This window comes from Clupea harengus, chromosome 5 (assembly GCF_900700415.2).
Source record: "Clupea harengus chromosome 5, Ch_v2.0.2, whole genome shotgun sequence".
NCBI classification, from domain to species: domain Eukaryota; kingdom Metazoa; phylum Chordata; class Actinopteri; order Clupeiformes; family Clupeidae; genus Clupea; species Clupea harengus.
The window spans coordinates 9839423-9861806 of record NC_045156.1 but is presented as its reverse complement, the minus strand read 5'-3'; the positions used below and the strand labels follow the sequence as shown (position 1 = coordinate 9861806).

Here is a 22384-nt window from a genome sequence, read left to right as displayed (position 1 = left end):
TTGCGAATGAAAATAGATCAGATACTTTGCTTGTTGACATTGATAATGCTTCAGACTACCCTTCATGCTCCCCTTCTCTTATTAAATATACCTTAAAGATGATCAAAAGTTTCTTGGGGTCCACTAAAAATACCCGAGGGGTCAAAGTGGAAGAGCATTTTCCACATGTAAAAGCCTTTTGCGCGTCAGTTCAGCATTTCAAGCAGGTAAAAGGTAATTTTACTGAACAAGAGGTTTATAGACAATAAATTACTGACAAAGATCAATCAGCAGGCAGATGAAAACGATGGTAATGAGACATTGTAAATGTATTGTCTTGTGTCTATTATTTGTTTTTGTTTATTTGATTTCATGCTCTCTTTCATTTATGGGTTACACTGGATACCCCAAAGTGTTTTATTCTTGCCAAAAGAGGAAGGTGGGCAAGTTTTTAGTTCATCAGATTTGCTGCTTTCCGCCTCCAGTTTTTACAAGGACTACTCTATGGACCAAATGACAGTGTGGAGGACTCTTGCATGTACTCTATTGAGGAGTCTAGGAGGTTTGGACATGGATCGTTCTCTTTTCTTAATGGACCCGAAGACACTATCTACCCAGAGACTACCGTGTTCTTATTGTGGAGTTTTTAAAGTGCTTTCTTTGTTTAAAATACAAAGGGAAGCCTCTTCCTCTCTTTGCTGGCTTTTGCAAGAGCCTTTAATTAGAGGGGCACGTTTGGATGTTTCAGCAGGAATGATGCCATCTTTGGATAACATCCTAAGCAATAAGGGTGTCAACACGTTAAGAGACCTTGTGACTGTGGCTGGGCTAATTTTAAATAATGCAGAAAATCTATCATCAATTTTAGGAATAAGGTCTTTGCGAATTGTCACACCATTTTTAAACAAGCTCAAGGATACTTTAACGGAAAGAGAAAAGGCTATGGTACAGTCTTTTAATAATGATGCAGTGTTTTCTGATGATGAAGATCGTTTTCCATTGTTGAATATTACACCTGATTATGTCAATTGTGTGGGTACTTGCCTAGAGGCAATTGGTCAAGTCCAGAATGATGATCGATTTTTAATTGTATTCTGCAATGAAATTTATTGATGGATTTGTGAGTGTATGGGGACACAGAGGTATTATGCTCTGTTAGTATTTATGAATTGATATATGGATATGTGTTGAGAAAGTGCTCGCACATTTGCCCTGTTTTTAAATTTTCTTTTACTTTTTTTCCCCTTATTTCATATTTATAGATGAAAGATAATGGAACATGGATGATGTAAATAAAGTTTTTTACTAAAATTCAAATTCTCTCTCTCTCTCTCTCTCTCTCTCTCTCTCTCTCTCTCTCTCTCTCTCTCTCTCTCTCTCTCTCTCTCTCTCTCTCTCTCTCTCTCTCTCTCTCTCTCTCTCTCTCTCTCTCTCTCTCTCTCTCTCTCTCTCTCTCTCTCTCTCTCTCTCTCTCTCTCTCTCTCTCTCTCTCTCTCTCTCTCTCTCTCTCTCTCTCTCTCTCCTTGACACAAATAAGCATGCCCACACATATGTATGCCTACACACACATCACACAGGCACACATAGACACAAACAGGCAGAGAAATTCACGCACAGAGCCCCCCACACACACACACACACCGAGATCAAATCCACTGCAGTATTTATGGGAGTTTGAGCAGAGGCTCCACTCTGACTGTGGTTCTCCTCCCACTGAGAATACCACTGCGGCACCTTCACCATCCATATGCATGCGTGTGTGTGTGTGCGTGCGTACACCTGTGAGTGTGTGAAGAGAAACAGACAGAGAAAGAGTGTGTATGTGTGTGTGTGTGTGTGTGTGTGTGTGTGTGGGGGAGGTAGCTGCAGTGTAGTGTAGTGCAGCGCGTACAGTAACACTACACCACCCATCCTGAGTGTCTACCTGAGGCCTCCACCTCCCCAGTGATCTCACTTAGGTCTGCAGCATCCTCTGTGACCCTGGCTCACAGTCAATCCAGTGCACATCTCCTCTCCTTTCCACCTCTTCCTTTCCCATCCTCTACACTCTTCTTCTCTCTATTCTTCTTTCCTCTCCTTGCCCATCCTTTCTCTTCTCCCCTCTTCTCCGCTCCTGTTCATTCTCATCCCCGCTTCTCTAACCATTGCTGTCCTTCGTCCTTCTCTTTTATCATGTCTTCTCCTTTCCTTCGTCCTTCTCTTCTCCGTTCCTCCGTCCTTCTCTTTCATCATGTCTTCTCCTTTCCTTCGTCCTTCTTTTTCATCATGTCTTCTCCTTTCCTTCGTCCTTCTCTTTTATCATTTCCTTTTTTTTTCTTTCCTCTGCTATTCTATTCTCTCCTCTCTTGGCCTGTCCTTGCCTCTCCTTTCTTATCTTGTCCCTTTAATCCCTCCTTTCTCTTCACACCTCCACTTCTCTTCCTTTTCTTCTGTTCACCCCTTCTCTCCTCTCCTCTTTTCTCTTGTCCTGTACATGTCTCTCCTTTCCTTTGTTGTCATCACTATTCCTCCCATCTCCCCTTCTATCCTCTCCTGTTCCAATCTCCTTTTTGTCCACCTTCTCCTCTCCTCTTCTCTCTCTTCCTTTCCTCTCCCATCTCGTCTCTTCACACTCCTCCTCTCCCCCAGACTGCGGCACACAGCTGACCTGATTGACCTCTGCAGGATAATGCTGTTTGTGTCACAACTGCCCATTCATCAGCTGTGTGTTTGTGTGTGTGTTTGTGTGCATGCATGCGTGAACATGTGTGTGTGTGTGCACGTGTGTGTGTGTGTGTGTGTGTGTGTGCAGATAGCTTCTGCAGGATAAACAAACACACTTCACGAGACAGAGGAGAAGGCCATGTCTACCATCTCTCTCTCGCTCACACACACACACCTACACACACACACACACACATCACAGGTGCAGCTCCTCTATTATATTCACCTGATCAGGCACCACATAACAGCACCTCATATCACCTTGTGTCACATCACAGTGCATTACGTCATCTCACAACGCTATGACAGAGCCAAATGATGTGACATCCCACTTGGAATCTTTTCCATTCGCTGAACACATCCTCTAAGCCCAGTCATTAAAACGGCTGCAGTGAGCAACAAATAAATAAAGACACAAACAAACAAACAGATAAATAAATAAATAAACAAACAAGCATACAAATGACTGTGTGCAGCTGGGTGGTAAAAACGTCATGCTCTCCGATCACAAGGCTCAGGCAAGAAAAAAGAGCACATGCTGCCACACATCAACTACCCATAATTCTCCTCTCCCTCTCTCCCTCTCTCCCTCTCTCCCTCTCTCACTCTCTCACTCTCTCACTCTCTCACTCTCTCACTCTCTCACTCTCTCACTCTCTCACTCTCTCACTCTCTCACTCTGGGTAGGTGTACACCTTAACTGCAGGACCGGAGCAACTATAGCTGAAAGGGTGCCACTGGTGTTTTCATGTTTAGTAATTTCCTGTTCTCCACAGCTTCTTTTCCTTTTGTTGATGGATTGTCGCTTTCTATTTTGTCAGTCTGTCCGCTGAGAGGTGTTTTTTTTCTCTTTTGGGCAAGATATTCAAATCAGACATTTTCATCTCCCTTGCATTGCTAATCCATCATGAATAATCTATCTTGCAGCATACTAGGCCAAGGCACTGTCTTTCTGAATCATAGGCAGCTTTCCACAGCCGAGTCTCCCTAATAAGACAGCATTTTGAGCAGAGTTTTGTCACGCATTGTAAAAACCTGTAGTAAATGAGACATAAATCCCTGACTTGAAATCTTTTTTCGGTACATTTACGAGTCTAGAAAAACCTCGATAAGAGGAGAACACACACACATCGCTTTAGTGGCACGTCCTGCCAAGAATGGACATGGCCCAGAACACAGCTGCAGGTGATGGTTAAGGAAAGTGCATCATAACACTCTTTTAAACCAGCAGCACTTTGAACCTGTCTGCGTTTTTATACATCGCCACTTTACACATCAGCCACCATTACATTTATACTCTTTACAACTTACAGTAAAGCAGGGGTGCGGCGAGGGGGGGGGGGGAAACCCAGTGGTGAACAGAGGCCTTGAAACATGCCAGCCAATAGAGAATATTATATATTCAGACGAATGTGATTGAGATTTTTTGGGTCAGGGGTGGGTCACAGGTGAAGAATCAATCAGTTTGATCAGTATGTTTTCTGACTTTGGCAGTGCTAGCGTTTTTCTCTGGAAGCTAAGCTTCAGCAAAAGAAAAGTACAGGACTGCACGTACTGCATACTCACTGCATTTGTTGAATACACTGTGAAGGTATCAGGTCTCACTTCCGTTGCTGAGCCTGTTTCAAACGTTTTTTTTTTAGTATGACCAGCAATCAACAGCTGCTGAAAAACCTTTCCAAGTGCTGCTTCCACTGTGACTGGTGAAATTGCTATGTGCAAACGAACTACATGCAGACAATGTGCTCGAGGGTGTGTCCAGTATCACTGTCGACAGCCGGAGACATAACTGACAGTTTGTCACTCATAGATCATTCAACTACGCCCGCAGGAGAAAAACACGCTCTGTTACACCAGGGGCCTCCAGTGACTTTGAGACAGGCAACAACACGGGCAGCCCTCCAGAAAAACAAAGACCCATTGTGCATCACAGCAACAGACAACAACGCACGCCATTGGGCTACCCCACAATCTGCGGCCAAAGCACAAACACACCTTTCATCCTTTCACGCCTCTCTCTCTCTTATCCCTTCATTCTCTTTTTCCTCTCTTTGGCAGCGTAAAGAGCGGCACGCGCTTCATGGTGTGGCCCAGTTGAATGGGACTGAGCTGAATGAAAGACTGTTTCTCCACACGTCTGTGACTGGGAGAAAGAGGACGGGGAGGAGGGGGGTTGTGGGAGAGAAGATATATCTTGGCTGACACAAGGCAGGAGTGGCAGTGTTTGAAAATGACCTAAAAAATCCCACTGTCCCCCTCACGCCTAAGGGGCTTAGTCACCACACCAGCACACACACACACGCAGAAACACACACATGCACAAACACACACACACACGCTTTCACTGGCTGAAATGCCATTTAAACAGTGCCCAGCCAAACGATAAGAAGAAGAGAGATCAAGTGTGTGTGTGTCAGTGTGTGAGTGTGTGTGTGGTGGAATGTAGTGGAATTCACAAACTTGCAAGTTTATTAGGCACTTCAACTTACAACTAACTCAGCGGCCTGCACACCACGTTCTAAATACTGACCGGCTCACCTAGACGCTTGCTCCCTCCAAAGTATCTCCCTCCCCAAAAGTCCGGGTTTCTCAAAGTCAAGACAGCACACTTTATGGAAATGAATATTATCAAGGGTTTGAAATAATTGGTTTGAATACCCGAGGACGAGAATATTTAATACATTTCACAAGTTTTACAAAACACAACCAGCGGATCCAGCCCAGATCAGAGCCATGTCTTTGCCAGAGCTGCTTCAGAATCAGCAGCTGTATTAGTAAGGTGGTGCTTAGCAGTCACCCTCACTAAAGTGTAAATCAGCAGCTGTATGAGTAAGGTGGGGCTTCGCAGTCATCCTCACTACAGTGTAAAGAGAGCTCACTCTCATGTCACTTCAAAGAAAGAGTTTGTTGCCAGGCAAAACGAGGTCACAATGCATCCACCATCATATATCTCAACAGAGATGGCTTATGGGTAAGACTGGATGTTTCTCATCTCAAGCAGGCCCATTAATCAGAGTGGATGCCACTTCTGCTTATGCTGTGCTATCCATGCCAGCAGAGCATTAGCATTACAGGGCCTGGCTAGGGGCTACTGACTAAATGTCAATCAACTCCACTTAGATTTAATGTGCCAGGCAGAGGCCACTGTAATGCTAGAAACGCAGCCCTAGGTGCACCAAACGCATGCTGGGAAGAGCCTGGCTCTAATGTCCTGAAAGGGCCTGCTAATCACTTTACATATTTTATGAGATTTGATTTCACTCTTCTATGCGTTCAACAGGCGGACGCCATGGCTAATGTACACCCATCTTTAATGGGTCTGAGGAAAGAGCCGAGATGAGGTTATAACGCATAAAGTAACAGCCAAACGTGTCATCCAGTCATGCCTTGGCTGCAAAGACGAGTTAGTGCTTACATTTGACCGCAGTCTTTGTCTCCGACGGCTAGCCTCGGCTCAGTTCCTGAACTGGCAACAGAACCTTCACTGAATTGATTCATTCATAGGAAATTGTATTTAACTTTGCAAGAGTTGACCTTCTATGAAACTCATCTGCATTACCATCCTGGTCATTTCCTGTGTCGAAACTTTCAAATAAATCCCAGTCTGAACGTTCCCCTGAGTGTGATATCTGCCCAGAGTTCAACGATTGAGCAGTCATTAGTGCGCAATTTAGAGGACGACTCGAGGACATTCAAACACAACAACCTGTCCTGTCGTAAACACACAAAAAAACAGGACTAATGGTCACTCAAAGACATACAATGATCAATGTCCCCTCTAAGGACTTATCGTGTAAGATTTATGGGGTTAAGACTGAACGACATCCAGGTTATATTAAGATTGCAGTGTCTTTCTGATTCAGACCCCTTCTGATCCAATAGATAGGCTACTATGTAATACACCCACATAAACATAGCGATGATAGACACCAATACATGGAAAATATATGTATGCATCTGATGCTGTTCGAGAGACGTTTAGAATTGACCCACCGGCATCTTACATTCTGAATGAGATGTAATGTTGATCATTCAAACAAATCTGGGCCTCTGAGATAAACACTCCTCTAAGTTAGTTCAGACTCTCTTTTGCTCTTGTGTGCAGTATCTTTTCCTCAGAGATGTCTACGCTTAGCCAACGGCTGATCAGCTAGTTGTCACAGTTACTTGCTGTCCTTCACAGGACAAGCCAAATAAGCCTCCCTCCCCATCTGAGCTGCCAAAGCAGCCACCAGGAGCTGACAACGCGCCCGAGACGAGCGTTAATTCGGCCGACTGTAAGATGAAAATCAGCCCTGGTTGCTGTGGAAACGCGTACAGGCAGACACGGACCGGCAGGGGATCCGAGGCTCTGTGGAAATATTCCCTCCTGTGCCGCCTTAAGAACTGAGATAAGGTTTTTTTATTCAATTTAATTCAGACTGGGTCAAGGGGGGTTGGGGGGTGGGGTGGATGAAGCACAAGGCCTTTCCAATGAGTGGCACTCGCTATGGAAACCCATTTGAAGACAGCCCAGGCTGGAAAAGGATAAGCAGACACCCAGCCACTGAGCTGTCAGCCATCTGTGTGCTATTCAAATCAGCCTTTTCGATGTAATCTACCACTGGCCTGATAAGCTATACTTTACATCTCATCTTCACTCGATGAGATGGCATGTGATAACCCAGAAAACACGGAAGTGTGCATTTGAAAATGCATATCTACACTCGACTGGATGGTTCACTTTTGTCGGAGCGACAGTTAAGCAATACTGTATTCTGGCATTGGCACAGGCAGAGGCGATGGCCGCAGGTGTTGACTCAAACATCTGCGCGCCTGTAGGCTGTTTGAGCAAACACCTCGGTGGAATCATGCAGATCTCTTTCCAAGAAACCAACGCCCCGAATCCCCAGTGCTGACGCCCTTTTCGCACTCCCTTTCGTGGGTTCCTGAAACGAAAACTCTCTCACTGAAATTAAACGCTGCTTGTCTCCGCGGCCCCTTCCCACTCCGCACTGCCGTGATAAGGTCTCTTTAATTAACGTCCATGCCTGGAAGTGCTTTATAGGCTTACAAAATAACCCGTCTGATTCACTCTGTGAGCCTTAACTAATACAACCCCAAATCAGGATGGAAGCACAGTGTATGTGCATACGTTGAAGGTAATCTCCTATTTATGTTTACTAAATATTCCCTCTGCTGCATAATTAACCGCACAGAGCTATGAGCTCGATTGCAGAGGGAGAGCGGTATAATAAAACTGACCCTGTAGCCAAGCCTCCTTCATCACAGTGTGTGTGTGTGTGTGTGTGTGTGTGTGTGTGTGTGTGTGTGTGTGTGTGTGTGTGTGTGTGTGTGTGTGTGTGTGTGTGTGTGTGTAATAAAACTGACCCTGTAGCAAAGCCTCCTTCATCACAGAGTAACAATGTGAGTAATTACTCTGGCCAAGGTTTACAATAACAGGGCAAAGAGGGGAGTCTGCGATCTCTCCCCAAGAATAACCCAGGGATGCACTCTAACACCCGTGTCGAAAACAATTATACCGAACCCCAATCAGAAAACCGTTCTGGGGCTGGTTTTGCGGTCAATCAGGACAAAGAGAGACACAGCTTTTGCATCACGTCTTAACATACAATCTGTAATGACTGCTATAGGATTCTTGTAAGCTAAAATATTCATAAATAATATATGCATAATGTAACAAAGGGCTGATGTTAAAGAGGAACAAAAACCTCTTACTATAATGAAGACAGGGGTTTGCCTGGAGTAAATGGAATGCTCTTTGTCATCAGCATATCTGAGGGAAATCCAGTAAGGACTTCAGTCAATTCAAATCATTTTCTATTCTGGATACAAATCTAATCACATCTAATTAGTTAGTTTTAGGAGTTTTGAGAGAAAATGGGAGTTTTCATTTTTTAGTTTTCCTGCCTTTTATTTAACATTGTGCAGGATTTTCCATCACAAATATCGGTTGTCATTTGGTGACATGAAGTCAACATGAAGTTGGACATGATCCAATGTCAGTATGTCAAAGTGAGAATGTCTTACCGACAAAGTTTAGTGTGGTACTTCAAGGGTACAGAGATTTGTTCTGAAACTTTACCTTAGAAAAGACTTTCCAAAGAAGTGAGAGAGCACTTTTAGTCCTAATCAATGTTATCAAAGCTTTTGTCTGTCATCAGAAAATTGACAAAGCCATTCTGCCTCCTCCAGCTCACCAAACAAAAGAGTTTTACAGAGACACTCAGAGCAGGAATGAAGACAAAAGATTGCCAATACAAATCACAAGTGCGCAATTTGGACAAACAGGTCTATATATATATATATAAAAAAAGAGGGAGACAGAGAGAGAAAGGATGGACAGAGTTAGAGGAACAGCCAAAGAACAAAATAATGTTCTAATTTCTATACTGTATATATGAAGATAGGGGATATATAGCCTAAACATACACATGTCCTAGACTCTTAGGGAATTGTCGATTGGCCTGTGATTGGCACATCCACTGTATAGGCTAAGATGTCGTAGAGCACCCTACTTAATGAAAACAATGACAAGAGGGCTGTCATAATCCACAGTTTTTCATAGGACGCTACAGGATCTCCACAAGGACTCTCTCTCTCTCCCTCTTTCTCTCTCTCTTCTTTATCCCTAATCTGTATCTGTATTTCCCTCTTTCCTGTTTCTCTCTCTCTTCCCCTCCCTTATCTCTGTAACTCTACTCCCCCTCTCTCTTTCCCTCTCTTTTCCACCCATTAGTTTCATTTATTCCCTTGGTGAGTGAAGCTGGAGGAAAGAGAATTTGTTGTTTATGGCAACTTTATTTAATTCTGTCTTTGACCTTTCACTTTCTTCTGTTCTCCCTCTTCTCCTTTCTTCCCACTGTGACATCACTAGGCCTGTGGGAATGTGGCACGCCTGTAGGAGTAGCCTTGGGCAGAAGGGAAGAGAGAGAACGAGGGAGGAGGTAATGGACAGAGCACAGACAGAATGATTTATGATGTTGGAGAGATGAGTCCATCAGAAGAAGGATACATAAAGCATACATAAACATAAATACATAAAGAAAATGGATACAAAAATATATATATAGACAGATAGAGAGAAACTCAGAAAGTGAGAGAGAAAGAGAGAGAGTAACACAGTATGGGAGAGAGAGAGAGAGAGAGAAAAAAAAACACAGTATGGGAGAGAGAAACAGAGAGAATAACACAGTATGGGAGAGACAGAGAGGGTAACACAGTATGGGAGAGACAGAGAGGGTAACACAGTATGGGAGACAGAGATTGAGAGAGAGAGTGTAACACAGTATGGGAGGGAGAGAGAGAAACACAGGCTTCTCTCTGACAAGGCAGAGCTTGAGCATAGCTCCAGTTTTGGCTCGACATGACTGACTTTTTTGTAAAGCGCCATTCATCTCCTTATTAGGATCACTGCTTAGCCAGAGGAGCACTAAGCGCTAAAGGGGAAAGAGTATAGAAGATGGCATCACACTATCAATAGCGCGCACATACGCCCATGCTACCCGGATACGCAAGCCAGTGTGGCAGGAATCAATGCCTTGAAAGAGGGGGTCAGCATCCAGTACTGCGCGAGATAGCAGTGTCAGGCATCTTAGTGAAGAGTCCACAAAAGACAAGTCAATAGCAGTGATTCCACAAAAGAGCTGCCACAACAGGCTACATCAGCGGCCATTCTTTAAGGTCGGTAAGATTATGCGTTTGCCCGTGGTGATGGGCTCAGAGATAACACAGATGACACCCAAAAGGAAGTCAAGCTATGTAAAGTCACCAATGGACACCGTAAAAATGGCCTCATTAAGAAATCAATATACTGCTAATGCGTTAAGTCCAGCTATGGTAATGTCACTGCAATAGCAATGTTGTGGAAATGGTGCCTTGCTTATATTGCTCCTTCACAGCCACCGTAGACAATAGCCAGAGAGTGATGGTGCGATGGTGTGGATGACGACATGGCGCGAGGTCTATTTTGGAGAGTATGTTTGCAGCTTGGCATGCAGGTGCCAGTACAGGGAGAAGTGCCATTGCCCAACAGTGCATAACAATCACAATGGCAACACAAAAAAAACAGAGCAGCCAAATTAGCAGGCACACCACATTAACACGGCCCTGAAATACTCCATACATTAACACCTGTGAGCTAAAATAAAAAAGCTTCACACAGACAAAGCGGCTTGTTAATCTCATGTGATGAAAGCTTTTTGGCTCTGTTTTAATCGTGCTAGGCAGTTCATTAGAATCCTGCTGCTGAAGCTGACTTGTGGGGGAATAAAAAAACCTGAGGACTTCAACTGCAATTTCTAATGCAGACAGAGCAACAGTAAGGTCGAGGCAGTTCTGCACATACAAATATAACAATTAGAGCACATATCACAAAAGCAACCACGACAGAGAGAAAAACCAGACAGCTAAAAGCAAGGCACATTTGCTAACACATTCAGTTTAGCAAACACACATAGTGGTAAAATAGCTTAGCTGCACCATGCAGTTGCTATGGACAATATGCCTTACACATACAAAGAGACATAATAATAATCCCTGACCTGCTTTTCTAAGCATTGCATTGAGAGGCATACTGCAAGTAGCTCATTGAAAAGACAGCCATTACACAGCCCTCACTGACATTAGTATGGAAAAGGCATACCGCAAAAGCGACCTTCTGAAAAGCCAGTGCACATTAGGTTAAGACGTAGCTCCTATTCAAGGGTGTTTGAATATTAGCATAGGCTGTGAACATAGAGCATGAGATGATACATAGAGCAAAGATGATACAGCCTAGAAAAGAAGGACAATCTATAAAGCACAGTACTGTGGAGAGGAGAAGAGCTTGTGTGAAAATGATGTTGTGCAACTGTGCCTTCTATTACCAGTTCGCTCAATCCACTGGAGATCTCATCATTGGCCAACAGACAAGAACAAGGAACGATACTGTACAGAGGAGCTCTGGAGAGAACCAGTAGAGCCAGTTTGTGAGCCACAGAGCAGCCCCAGAGGGACGGGGAGTCGCCACGACTGCATGAACAACAAACATCTACAACAGACACCACTGTGCGAGAAAACGAGCAGAGCTATCAGTGGGACCCCTAGAGGAGAGCAGCTTCCAGTCTATGATTGCCAGTCAACCATCCAATTAGAGCAAGCCATCACATAGTGCTGTCGTGTCTTATAACCTGCATGCTGAGGAGGATCTGCAGCTCTACAACAGGGACCCTGTGGGACTCCTAAGGATCTCTTAAACAAAAACATGCGGTGGCAATAATCAAATGTCCCTGTTTACACAGGGGCCAATGAGAGACTTGTGCCTCCTTTATCTTTTGACAAGGTAATTAAATCTTGTATGTTTCTTTTCCCCCCCCCTTTCCAGGGTAGTGCTGTGTGCAGAACATAAAAATCGCTGCTCCGATACCCACAGCTCTGGCGAGACTGACTTCAAAAGAAGACAACCACAAAGACAAGCTTTCATCCCCCAAGCTCGCACACCTATCCCCATAAGCCTAAAACCGCTCGGCACTACACTACCCCTCCCACCAACAACAAAGCTAGCTTATACTGTACCACAGCACAGAACAGCGAGGACATTCCCCAATGTGGCTGAAAAGAGTGCACTGTCAGCATGGCTGCAGACAGCGAAGCGTGAAGCAGATACTGGTGAGCGACACACACACACACACACACACACACACACACGGTATGAAGAGTTCCAGGCCTGCCCCCTTGGGGAAACGGTAAGGTCTGTTTAGAAGGAGGAGAGACCAAAGAGGAGATGGAGCATGAGAGAGGAGGAGGATGAGAGAGGAAGAAGTGTGTGAGGAGATGTGCGATAGTAGTTGACTCTGTGGTAGATCAGGCCCTGAGCAGGCAGTGTGAATCCACATGAGAGCAGGGCCGGATTAATTCCACAGTTAGGAGCGAACAAGGAAGACATTCGCCTGAAAGTGCTGACTCACTGAGTCACATGCATGAGGGTAAAACAGAGCGGTGTGGCTCAGACAAGCCAGGGCCTCTGTGGCCCGCTCTCCTTCAGAAAGGACACCGTCCCGGAGAGAAGCCGTCTCTTGGTCGGATCTGGCCCAGATCGAGCACATTTCCAGCGCACCAGCGTCAGATGAAGATCCGATCTGTTTCAGATCCATCGACTCTGTGGACTGTTTTCTCCCATTAGGAGAAAGATCTTCCCGATTCTGTGTAGTTTCAGCTTACACGTCTCTCTCATACCCCCCCAAAATAGGCAACTGAAACCTTAATTATTTAGCTTTTCACGTTGCGGGAACCCCAACCAAATGTCTTCACATTGAGAAGCCGATGACACAGCGCAACCGATACCTTTTCCCTTCTCTGGCAGAAATACTTTTCTCCATCTACAGCATAACAAATATTAAAGAGGACATGGGGCCTTGATTTAACAGCAGATATTAAAACCAAGGAGCTGCTGCCAACAATAATTTCCAAGACATTGCCTCGGAGTCGTACCAAAAATAGCCTCCGTGGAGAGACGAGCCACAGGAGGAGTGCCCCCCTTGGGGGGGGGGGGGGGCGAGGGAGGGCATGAGAAGTGGCATGACAGAGGGTGTGAGTGGGGGAGTCATGCTAGGGGTGACTGGGGTCCCAGGAGGTTAGTGACGTGTCCCTCCGGGCCCCTTGCCTGGCTGGCGGCGCTCCAGTCATTAGCGAGCTCCTCGCCGACCAGCAGTCTGCTGACAAACCTGTGAGGACCGCAGAGAGGCATCTTCTTTCTAAATAACAAAATGCGGCGCATTTGTTATGGATACGGAATGGTGTGGCGATGTCTCTGGGGTGAGGAAAACATTGTGACACAAAAAGGAGCTTTTGTTGAAGATGAATGTGAGAAGGTCATAAAATGGCAAAAACAGTGACAGTTGGCAACATAACAACAGTGACAGTTGCTGATCTCCAGCATACATAATTATTGATTCATAACTTGACAGTGTAAGGTGTGATCTGTGGGAACACTTGGAACGCACTTGGCATTAACGTTATTAGCACCTTACTTACTACCTTACTTACAGCAGTTGAGCTATAGGATTATCAACAACAATATTTCATATAAACGCTTAAAGGCCAAACACAACCAGAGGTTTTTTGAGGCTTCATTTCCCACATCTTTCATGACCGAGTCTTCACACTGGAATGAAATACACAGCTCAGTGATGACTGAAGTGGCACCTCATCTCCATCAATACATATTCAATTGAGACCAACAAAGTGGCCCCAAACACTGAATGATGACAGATGCGGGCAGTCCATCATGCTTTATTAACTTCTGAATTATGCTGCACAAGGGACGACATCACAATGCCATCACCAATTCCCCCTCTAATGACTGAAGCCTGTGGGGGTTTAATAGGAAATGAAATCTGTCTGGTATTTTGTGTCTGGTGTGAGGTTGGGAACAATGCTGTTGTTCCATCCCAAAAGTTGTGTGGATAGCAGAATTTGCCCCGATTTTGCCCTGATCCGGCCCTGATCTGGCGTTGATGCCGGCCAGATCCATGTCCCCTGGCTGCTGCTACTGCTGGGGTCTGTACTCCCAGTGATGACTGAGCACTGAGCCTCACAGCTCTGTCCTCCGTTTGTCTGCAACGTGACCAGATTCGCCCCGTCTACGCAAACACACGGCGAGGGAACATTCCACAGGGGCAAAGCCAGCGACGAGAGCCACTCCTAGCGTGCACGCTGACCCCCACACACACCCCACGCACCATACACTCACTCAGCCGCACACTGACCCCCCCACACACACACACACCATACACTCACTCACTCCGTATCTCTGATCTCCCCCTAAGACTCGAACAAACATCGCAGCATTCGCTTCAGCTTGGGCTGAATAACAGAGCGTCATGAATATGTTAGCGGGTGGATTCTGCGGTCATGTGCGGTGATGATTGGCTCGCCCAAGAGTGTCAAACTCACAGCTGCTGATGCATTTCAAATGAAGTGGCAGCACAGGGGGATGGAGGTGAAGTGTCAGAGAGGATGCTTAAGTAAACATCCCGAGAGAGTCGAAGACAGAGGAGGGAGAGATGGAGAGAGATGGAGAAATGGAGAGAGGGGGGAGAAGAGTGGAAATGAGCGGAAGAGAATGAGAGAGATGAGGAGAGATAGATCGAGAGAAAGAGAGTATAAGCAGAAAAGACAGGAGGAAGAGAGAGAGAAAGACTTGAAGCAAGGAAAAACACTGCCTATGGGAGACAGCCATTCCCTCCTGTGTCGTGCTCACTGTTGCACTGATTGATGTCTGCTGATTTGAGTTGCAAATACATGTGAGAATCCTTGGCCTATGTTGTAATTCAACAAGCACACACACACAGATGCTAACACAGATAAACACGCACACACATATAAACATACACACATATATAAACATGCACTCACACAAACATAAAAACACATACATAAATTACAAATAACATTACATATAGTACACAAGGACAAACTCATGCCACACACACATACCAAGGAAGTCTTTTCAAATACAGCAAGCCACATTTCCTGTAAAATACCATGGCCACATTATATTTACACTATGAATTTGAATTATGTACACTTCTCTGCTTGACAGGTGTGTTCAGACAGGACTACTCATTAGCGAGTAGCGCTATGCTATTTCTCTCCCATGTTTCAGGAGGCCGATCCTGGAGGAGTGGCACATGTGCGTGATTCACTTAAATTAGTCACATGAAATGTACACCTTGTGTCATTACATCTAATGGTGTGCTGGATGTGAGTCAGTGTAATTAAGTTAATGTGACAGTAACAAACATGGCAGCGCCATATAAACCGCTTGCTATAAACTGGATTCCCGTGACAACTCGCCCACATGTACACCCACACATAGGAGGCATGCAGACAGACACACATGCATATTAACACACACACACACACACACACAGGAGGCATGCAGACAAACATGCATATTAACACACACACACACACACACACACACACACACACAGACAGGAGGCATGCAGACACACATGCATATTAACACACACACACACACACACACACACACAGGAGGCATGCAGACAAACATGCATATTAACACACACACACACACAGGAGGCATGCAGACACACATGCATATTAACACACACACGCATATTAACACAGTCACATGGTCAAGGTCACACATAGCCCCAAACACAACGGCTAAGGTTGTAAATGCATGCAGATTAATTTGTGTTTATGAATATGCACACATATATACAAGGTAAACTCTCTAAAACATGCAAACACAAAGCACACACACACACACACACACACATATGCAGAGACATACACACACATACACACACTGCTGTGCCAGCAGGAACCTTGACCTGAACAGATGTGCCACCTTTGCTTTGAAACACCAGACAGCAGCTTTGAAGCTGGGGGGGGGGGGGTTAATGGCGGGCTTGCTGTTCTGATTGACACAGGCTGACTGACATGCCTGTTTCCTGGGTGGTGTGTGTCAAGAAGCGCCCAGGAAGGGATCCATATCTACCAGGAACAGCTGCCACCAGGCCTCTGTCCTAGCCAATAAGGGAGGCATGATAATATGTGAAGGATGATAGCATTATGTAAATTTTTGGTCTGAGATCTCTACATAAGGATTAATTTGGGTTAGCAACATTGCCTATTGGTGTAAATGTATTAAATTCTATAATAATAGTTCATAGTTAAAAAGTTGATGGCGGCTGGTTCAGCTCATAGTATAAAATGTCAGAGAAAACTCAGCTTGAAAGATTTAGGCTGAAAGAGACAAGAAAAGACAACTTCACCTTAAGAAAATTGTTCAATACAACTTTCTGCTCTGAGATGACTGAGCACTTTGAGATGACCCATTCTGGGGTGACTGAGTGCTCTGATGTTTTGATGCTCTTTGAGCTTGCTTGTTTCACATTGAAACTGGGCTTGCAATGCATAGCCTGGTAGTCCACGGCAAAAACCACATACCTTTATATGTGAAATCATTGTGCCTAATACAATTTTTGATGATCTGTTAAGGTTATTTGGTAGTGTGTACGTTATCTGAGAGTGACTAGATTTCTTCTTTTGGCGCTGAACCTCTCTTACCCCGCCTCAAGCACTAGTTAGCCACGTTTGGCCCAGGGGTAATCGGCAGACCAAAAGCCCCTGGCCATAAGCCCTGACGAAGCCCCGAGGAGGTACGATGAAGCCCCGGAAGAGACAATGGAAACGCAACTGGCCTTGGCACGCACTGGCTCTTGGCCCAACAGTGGAAACGCGGATAATGAGGTAGCTACATAAAGATGGTAAATCCACTCTTGACACTGGAGGCAGTCAATCCTTGAATAAGAATCCACTTTGCTGCGGTCAGCTTTTTCTTAATGCTACAAGGCTTTTGAGGATAAAGCAAGTAGTAGTAGTCCCTCATGAAATATGCCATTCATTGTGATATCCAATGCTTCTTGAAAGGAAAGGCGGCCATCTTTTCTCAAATTGGTGTGGCTGCCTGTACCACCGCTGCCGCTATTGCTCTCTATAGTAGAGGCCACTCTACACGTTACATTGTGTGACTCATGCTTTTGCCAACCTCCGTTTGAAGAAAAACCTTCAGCTTAAGCTTTCTGGGGGGAAAAATCCATTACTGGAGCTCGGGAGCTACAAAGGCTATGGGAATGGGAAGAAGGGATTTCATAGGGAAAATCTTCGGCTAAACATTTTTGATAAAGTCTGGAAATGCACTGAAAATATCACGGCAAGCTGCAGTGTTTACACAAGGCATATCACACAGAGCTGGAGAAGAAATATCACAACATCAACACATTCAGACGAGCAAAGCAGCATGAAACACACCTAAAAAACCCTAAAGCGTCACATTTCTAGAATAGTTACACCGTGTTACACCCCTGCTGGTCCTGTCCGAGAGTAAACATTTAAAGACTTTTGCTCTGCATGATTACAAATATGCAAAAGAACATAAAGCTGCCAGCCCCTACCCACAATCCAGCTTCTTTCTTTCTTCTGTGGGGGAACTGCCTGTGTTTATTAACAGCTTTAAGAGTGATAGCCGCAATAATAGCCACGGGATACGAAGCAGACACTGCTGGCCGCCCCCAGCCCGGGATACTTGCAGCTAAACGCCACTGACCTTAACCAACACGCATGTCGCTCAAGCAAACATCACCAAAGCCATGCATGGGTGAAACGAAGCAAAGAGATGTCAGCCCTTATTTTGGAGGGTTGATATTTGAATGTGTAAGCTGCCATTGGGAAATCAGCACTCCCAACTCTGACATCATTTCTGACTGGGAGAGACTGCCAGGCCAGAGGCTATTATCATGCCAGGATGTATCAGAGCAAGCCCCTAAAGAACACACACACACCAACACATGCCAAAAACACACCAACACACACACACGCCAAAAATGCATCAACACACACACACAAACCATGTTGCTCTTTACATTCATTATCGCCTCTTTGCCACTGCCACAGTGCTGGGCCTTTCGTGGGTGTGAAACAATGGCTAATAATTACGGTGATTATTTTGACACAGCGTCCGCCTCAGTCAATCTACTCCCATTAATCCCCTCCAGATTGGCGTGGACTGCAGACCACTGCTGCAGGCACGGGCAGACAGAAGCAGGGCTTTGGCTGACTATCGGCCAACAGAGTGACTGTGTCGGAGCCTGACTGAGCCTGCCTCCCTGGAGGTGTTTACAGGTGTTCAAGAGGGCGTGGGATTTTTTTGTGTTTGAGTTTGCATACGCACTCAGTAGACGGAGGGGGGTGTGAATCTGTCAGCGCAAAAACAAAACGACCAAAACAAAAAACACAGAAGGAATGAAAGACATGGAGGGAGAGGGAGAATGTGTGTGTTTACAACTCAGAGTATCTGAGTGTTTGAGAATGTGTGTGTGTGTGCGTGCGTGTGTGTGTGAGTGTGTGTGAGCGCGCATGCACAGGTGTTTAAAAGCCTGTGTCTTAGTGTTAGAGTGCCTGTGTACTTTTGTGTGCTTATAAGTGTTTATGAGTTTGAGAGTGTATCTGTATGTGTGTGTGTGTGTCTGTCTGTGTGTGTATAATAATTTAGTGTAAGTAATGTCATGTGTATTTGTACCTGTGAGTTTATGTTGATGTGTATATTTATGTGTGAATGAATGTTTCTGTGCACATATGTGTGTGTGTGTGTGCTCTCACATAAGTGTGTGTATCTGTGCTTCCGCATGAGTGTCTGTATCGGTGTGTGGGCATGGTTTTCATTGCTGCTCGAGGGGTAAATATCAAACGAGTGGACTGAGGCGACTCCCTGACAGGGCCCAAGTTTGGGTAGAAATTTCCAATTTGCCCTGCCAGCTGGACTGAGACAAATTCCACCAAAAGTGGCACGGCAAATCGATCCCCCGGCGCCATGGCAGGTGGCATGAAATACCATTAATCACCACCTTGATCACAGTGCCAGGGGTGGGTGGGGGGAGGGGAGCTCACTGCTGCTCAATGGCTGTATCTTTCGCATGGCATCTAGAGATTCCCTCCACTGGTAGTCTCTGTCTCTAGAGGCCATTGGAAATAGCAACGCAGAGAGAAGAGATATGTTTGAATCTATTACTACAACATGACATGAAAGCAGGAGAGAGGAGAGGAGAGGGTTAGGCTGAGGATGAGAAGTGAAAGAGGCAGATATCAATGAGAATTAGAACATGGGAGTGATGGAAAGATTAAAAGACAGAGAGACAGAGGGGAAAGTGAGAGAAAGAGTGTGCAAGTGTATGTGTGTGTGTGTACAGTAAGAGTGTGTATTTGTGTATGTGAGAGAGAGAGAATAAAAACAAATCAGCCCATGTCTGCCCTTTCTGCCTCAGTGACCTCGAGCAGGAGCACGTGTGGCAAAGGGAGGTGTGAATTTTACACTATGTGACACATGCCACAGATCAATGAGAGAGGTTTGTCGGCTGTTGTAGGGCTGAAATGGATCCCGTTGAAGCGCTACTGAGCATCTTTCCAACAACAGACACACTTGTCTGGTTTGTGGTCAGCACAAATTCGGGATCAAACTGAAACGCTTTCGGGCTCTCACAGTACAGAAAGACAACCTGTAAATGGGAGCTCAGCAAGACTCCTCGCACTTTGACCACAATCACAGATGTTTCAGCATCACACATACAAAAACAACAGGCCAAATCGCACAACTGGAAGCAGCAGCAACACAGCATCTTTACATCTCCCTCGTAGGCACCTGCGTGGTCTCAACGTGGGTGCCGTTGTGGAGAGGCAAGGTGCTTGAAAAGCGTAGTGTAGCTACCACCTACAGAGGGTTTCCCGTGAAGTGTGCACGAGGTAACGTAAACATAGATTATTGCTACAATACTGCAAACGCAGCCTGACTTGCGGGTAAAATTAGATGTGATCAAGAAAGAGAACATCTCGAGGGTCCCTCTACTAGGCAACCACTGAGACTGGCAATGGAACATCTAAAAACAAACACCGATCTGCAACCTTCTAACCATCGGCAAAGCTGAAATCAGATTTTTTTTCATTAACCATTTTTTCACGTGAGGAAATAATACACTATGCAATAATGAAATATGTTGCCAAATATTTAAACCATTATTTCTGTCTCAAATCTGCATTATTCTGTGCCTTAGCCTACTGTATGTGACCATCTAGTCATGCGTTAAACCAAGCAAACAGATTGAAGGTTGGAGCGGTGTTAACACTGCACAGTTTCCATACTTCTCCAAGTATTCGGCATGTTTATTTAGGTTTCATGTAGAAGGAACAAAGATCCTTCTGATCCATTTCAAGGCAGTTTACGACGTTGGAACCACGCCACAAAAGCGCTAAATCTTTGGTGCTGAACCACAATAAATGGCGCAGACCTACACTTCCCCGTATCTTTAATTTACGTAAGGTCTTTGGCGCGGCGATTCTCCTCATGTGATGACATAATGTGTGCTCAGCCTTTTAAGCTGCTGCTCCTACTACACACTCAGCTCTCTCCTGGCTATTAAACATCCGTACGCTATGAATGTCACAAGTCCGGCTCGCTCATTCCGTATCCTTAATAGGCAAACCGCTTCGCCATGCACATTTGGTTATTAGAAGCCAGTTGCCTGGTTCGGAGGGAGGTAGGAGCTGTCAAGGAAATAGCTGAGCCATCATCGTGATACACAATACTGAGCGTCTCTCCCTCCTGACTTCGCAAACTGACCGCTGGTGTGCCATCACGTCACATCCCCACCACACATTCTCATTCCTATCCCTGTTCGTACACACCATATGTTGAAGGCATTTCCTTCACACTTGGATTAGATTGTGCAAACAGTGGCCAAATCTTAGGGTAGAACTACATAACCACCTTAAATCAGCATTTTGTCCGGAAGCAAATAATATCCCCAAAGACCACACAAACCGAAGGATATGCAGGCGATTTCACCTTTGCTGTGGAATAACCCCCCCGTGTCATGCTGAATGGCCCAATTATATACCTGACAACCGAGTTGAAATCACAATGAAAGAAACATTTAGTAAAAACCAACTTATACCGCAAAAATGGCAACGGTATTGGTTTTAAACCATGAAACAGAGCAACAATTTGCTGGCGAAACAGGTTTATACGTAAGCTCCACATTTTCCGGAGAGTAAAATGGTCTTCTACAATCAGTTACTGAATTTATACATCTGTCTAAATAATAAATATTGCTTCTTTCTTACCTGTCAAGCAACCGTCCAGGTGTGGAACATTGATGTTCCGCGGGACCCTGCAAGCAAGTCAGTGCAATCCTTGAACAGCCCAGTCGTTTTCCGTCTTGCTCTAAGACAGGCAATAGGAGCGAATATGTGCGCTGTCCGAGGAGCGACAGAGAGAGAGAAAGAGGGAGGGACAGAAGCAATGAGGGAGGAACAGAGATAGAGATAGAGAGAGAGAGAGTGTGTGTGTGTGTGTGTGTGAGTGTGTGACAGAGAGAGAGCTGTGCCTCAACATAAACATGTCAAGTATTTTCAACCTCTTAGAAGCTCCTTGGTGATTTGATTTTATCTTAGTTTTAATCAAAGCAAGGTTAAGTGAGGACAAACCACTGGCGACTTTCGTCTTTGTGTTTAAATTAGATAATTTCTTTCAAAAAGAGCTCTGATGTTGTCCATTGACTAGATAATGGCTAATTGTCAATTTGAGGCAAATCAGAATGAGCTGCTATACTGGTTCTTACCTCAGCTGTGAGTAATATAAATCACACTCGTTCCTTAAACCCACTAAACACAGTCCTAGCTGTAGAACAGTACTTCAGCCTTTTCTTTGTAACACTTCACAATCTTTTGTTTGTATGCTCATCTTTTTGTAAACCTCACAAGACATAACAGCGGTGCACGGATGGACAGACGCGGATAATTACAGTGACTCGGAGCAATGTGGATATTGGCTCAAAGAAAACAGACTGAATCCAGTAAATACTGCATTCGTGGTCCAATCAGTGCCTGATTGTTGTTATCCTTTGTATAACGACCAAGCCATTACAGCTTCTACATCAAGAATGGATTAGGGTGCTATTACATATTCTGTTATTGTATATAAAAATGAGCAGTTATGCATTTTATAGACTTCCATGTGAGTATATTTGTAATGACCCTGCAATACTGGATATCAAAACTGAGAATTTGTATTAGAATGCCCTTTGCATTGGCTGTGTTTGTTCTCCACCATGGTTGTACAAAGACTGATTTGTGTGTT

General features: G+C 44.9%; 1 protein-coding gene across 8 annotated transcripts in view; it reads right to left on the bottom strand.

The window, feature by feature from the left end:
* LOC105909843 (band 4.1-like protein 1) overlaps positions 1–21602 on the bottom strand; it is a 92136-nt gene extending 70534 nt beyond the window's left edge. For 3 of the 8 annotated variants that reach the window (XM_031567636.2, XM_031567642.2, XM_031567643.2), the window contains exon 1: positions 21370–21602. The gene's annotated coding sequence lies outside the window, so the exon portion shown is untranslated. The remainder of the gene's footprint in view (positions 1–21369) is intronic. The other 5 variants (XM_031567638.2, XM_031567640.2, XM_031567639.2 and 2 more) reach the window with 3 other exon arrangements.
* Between the last annotated feature and the right edge of the window lie 782 nt (positions 21603–22384).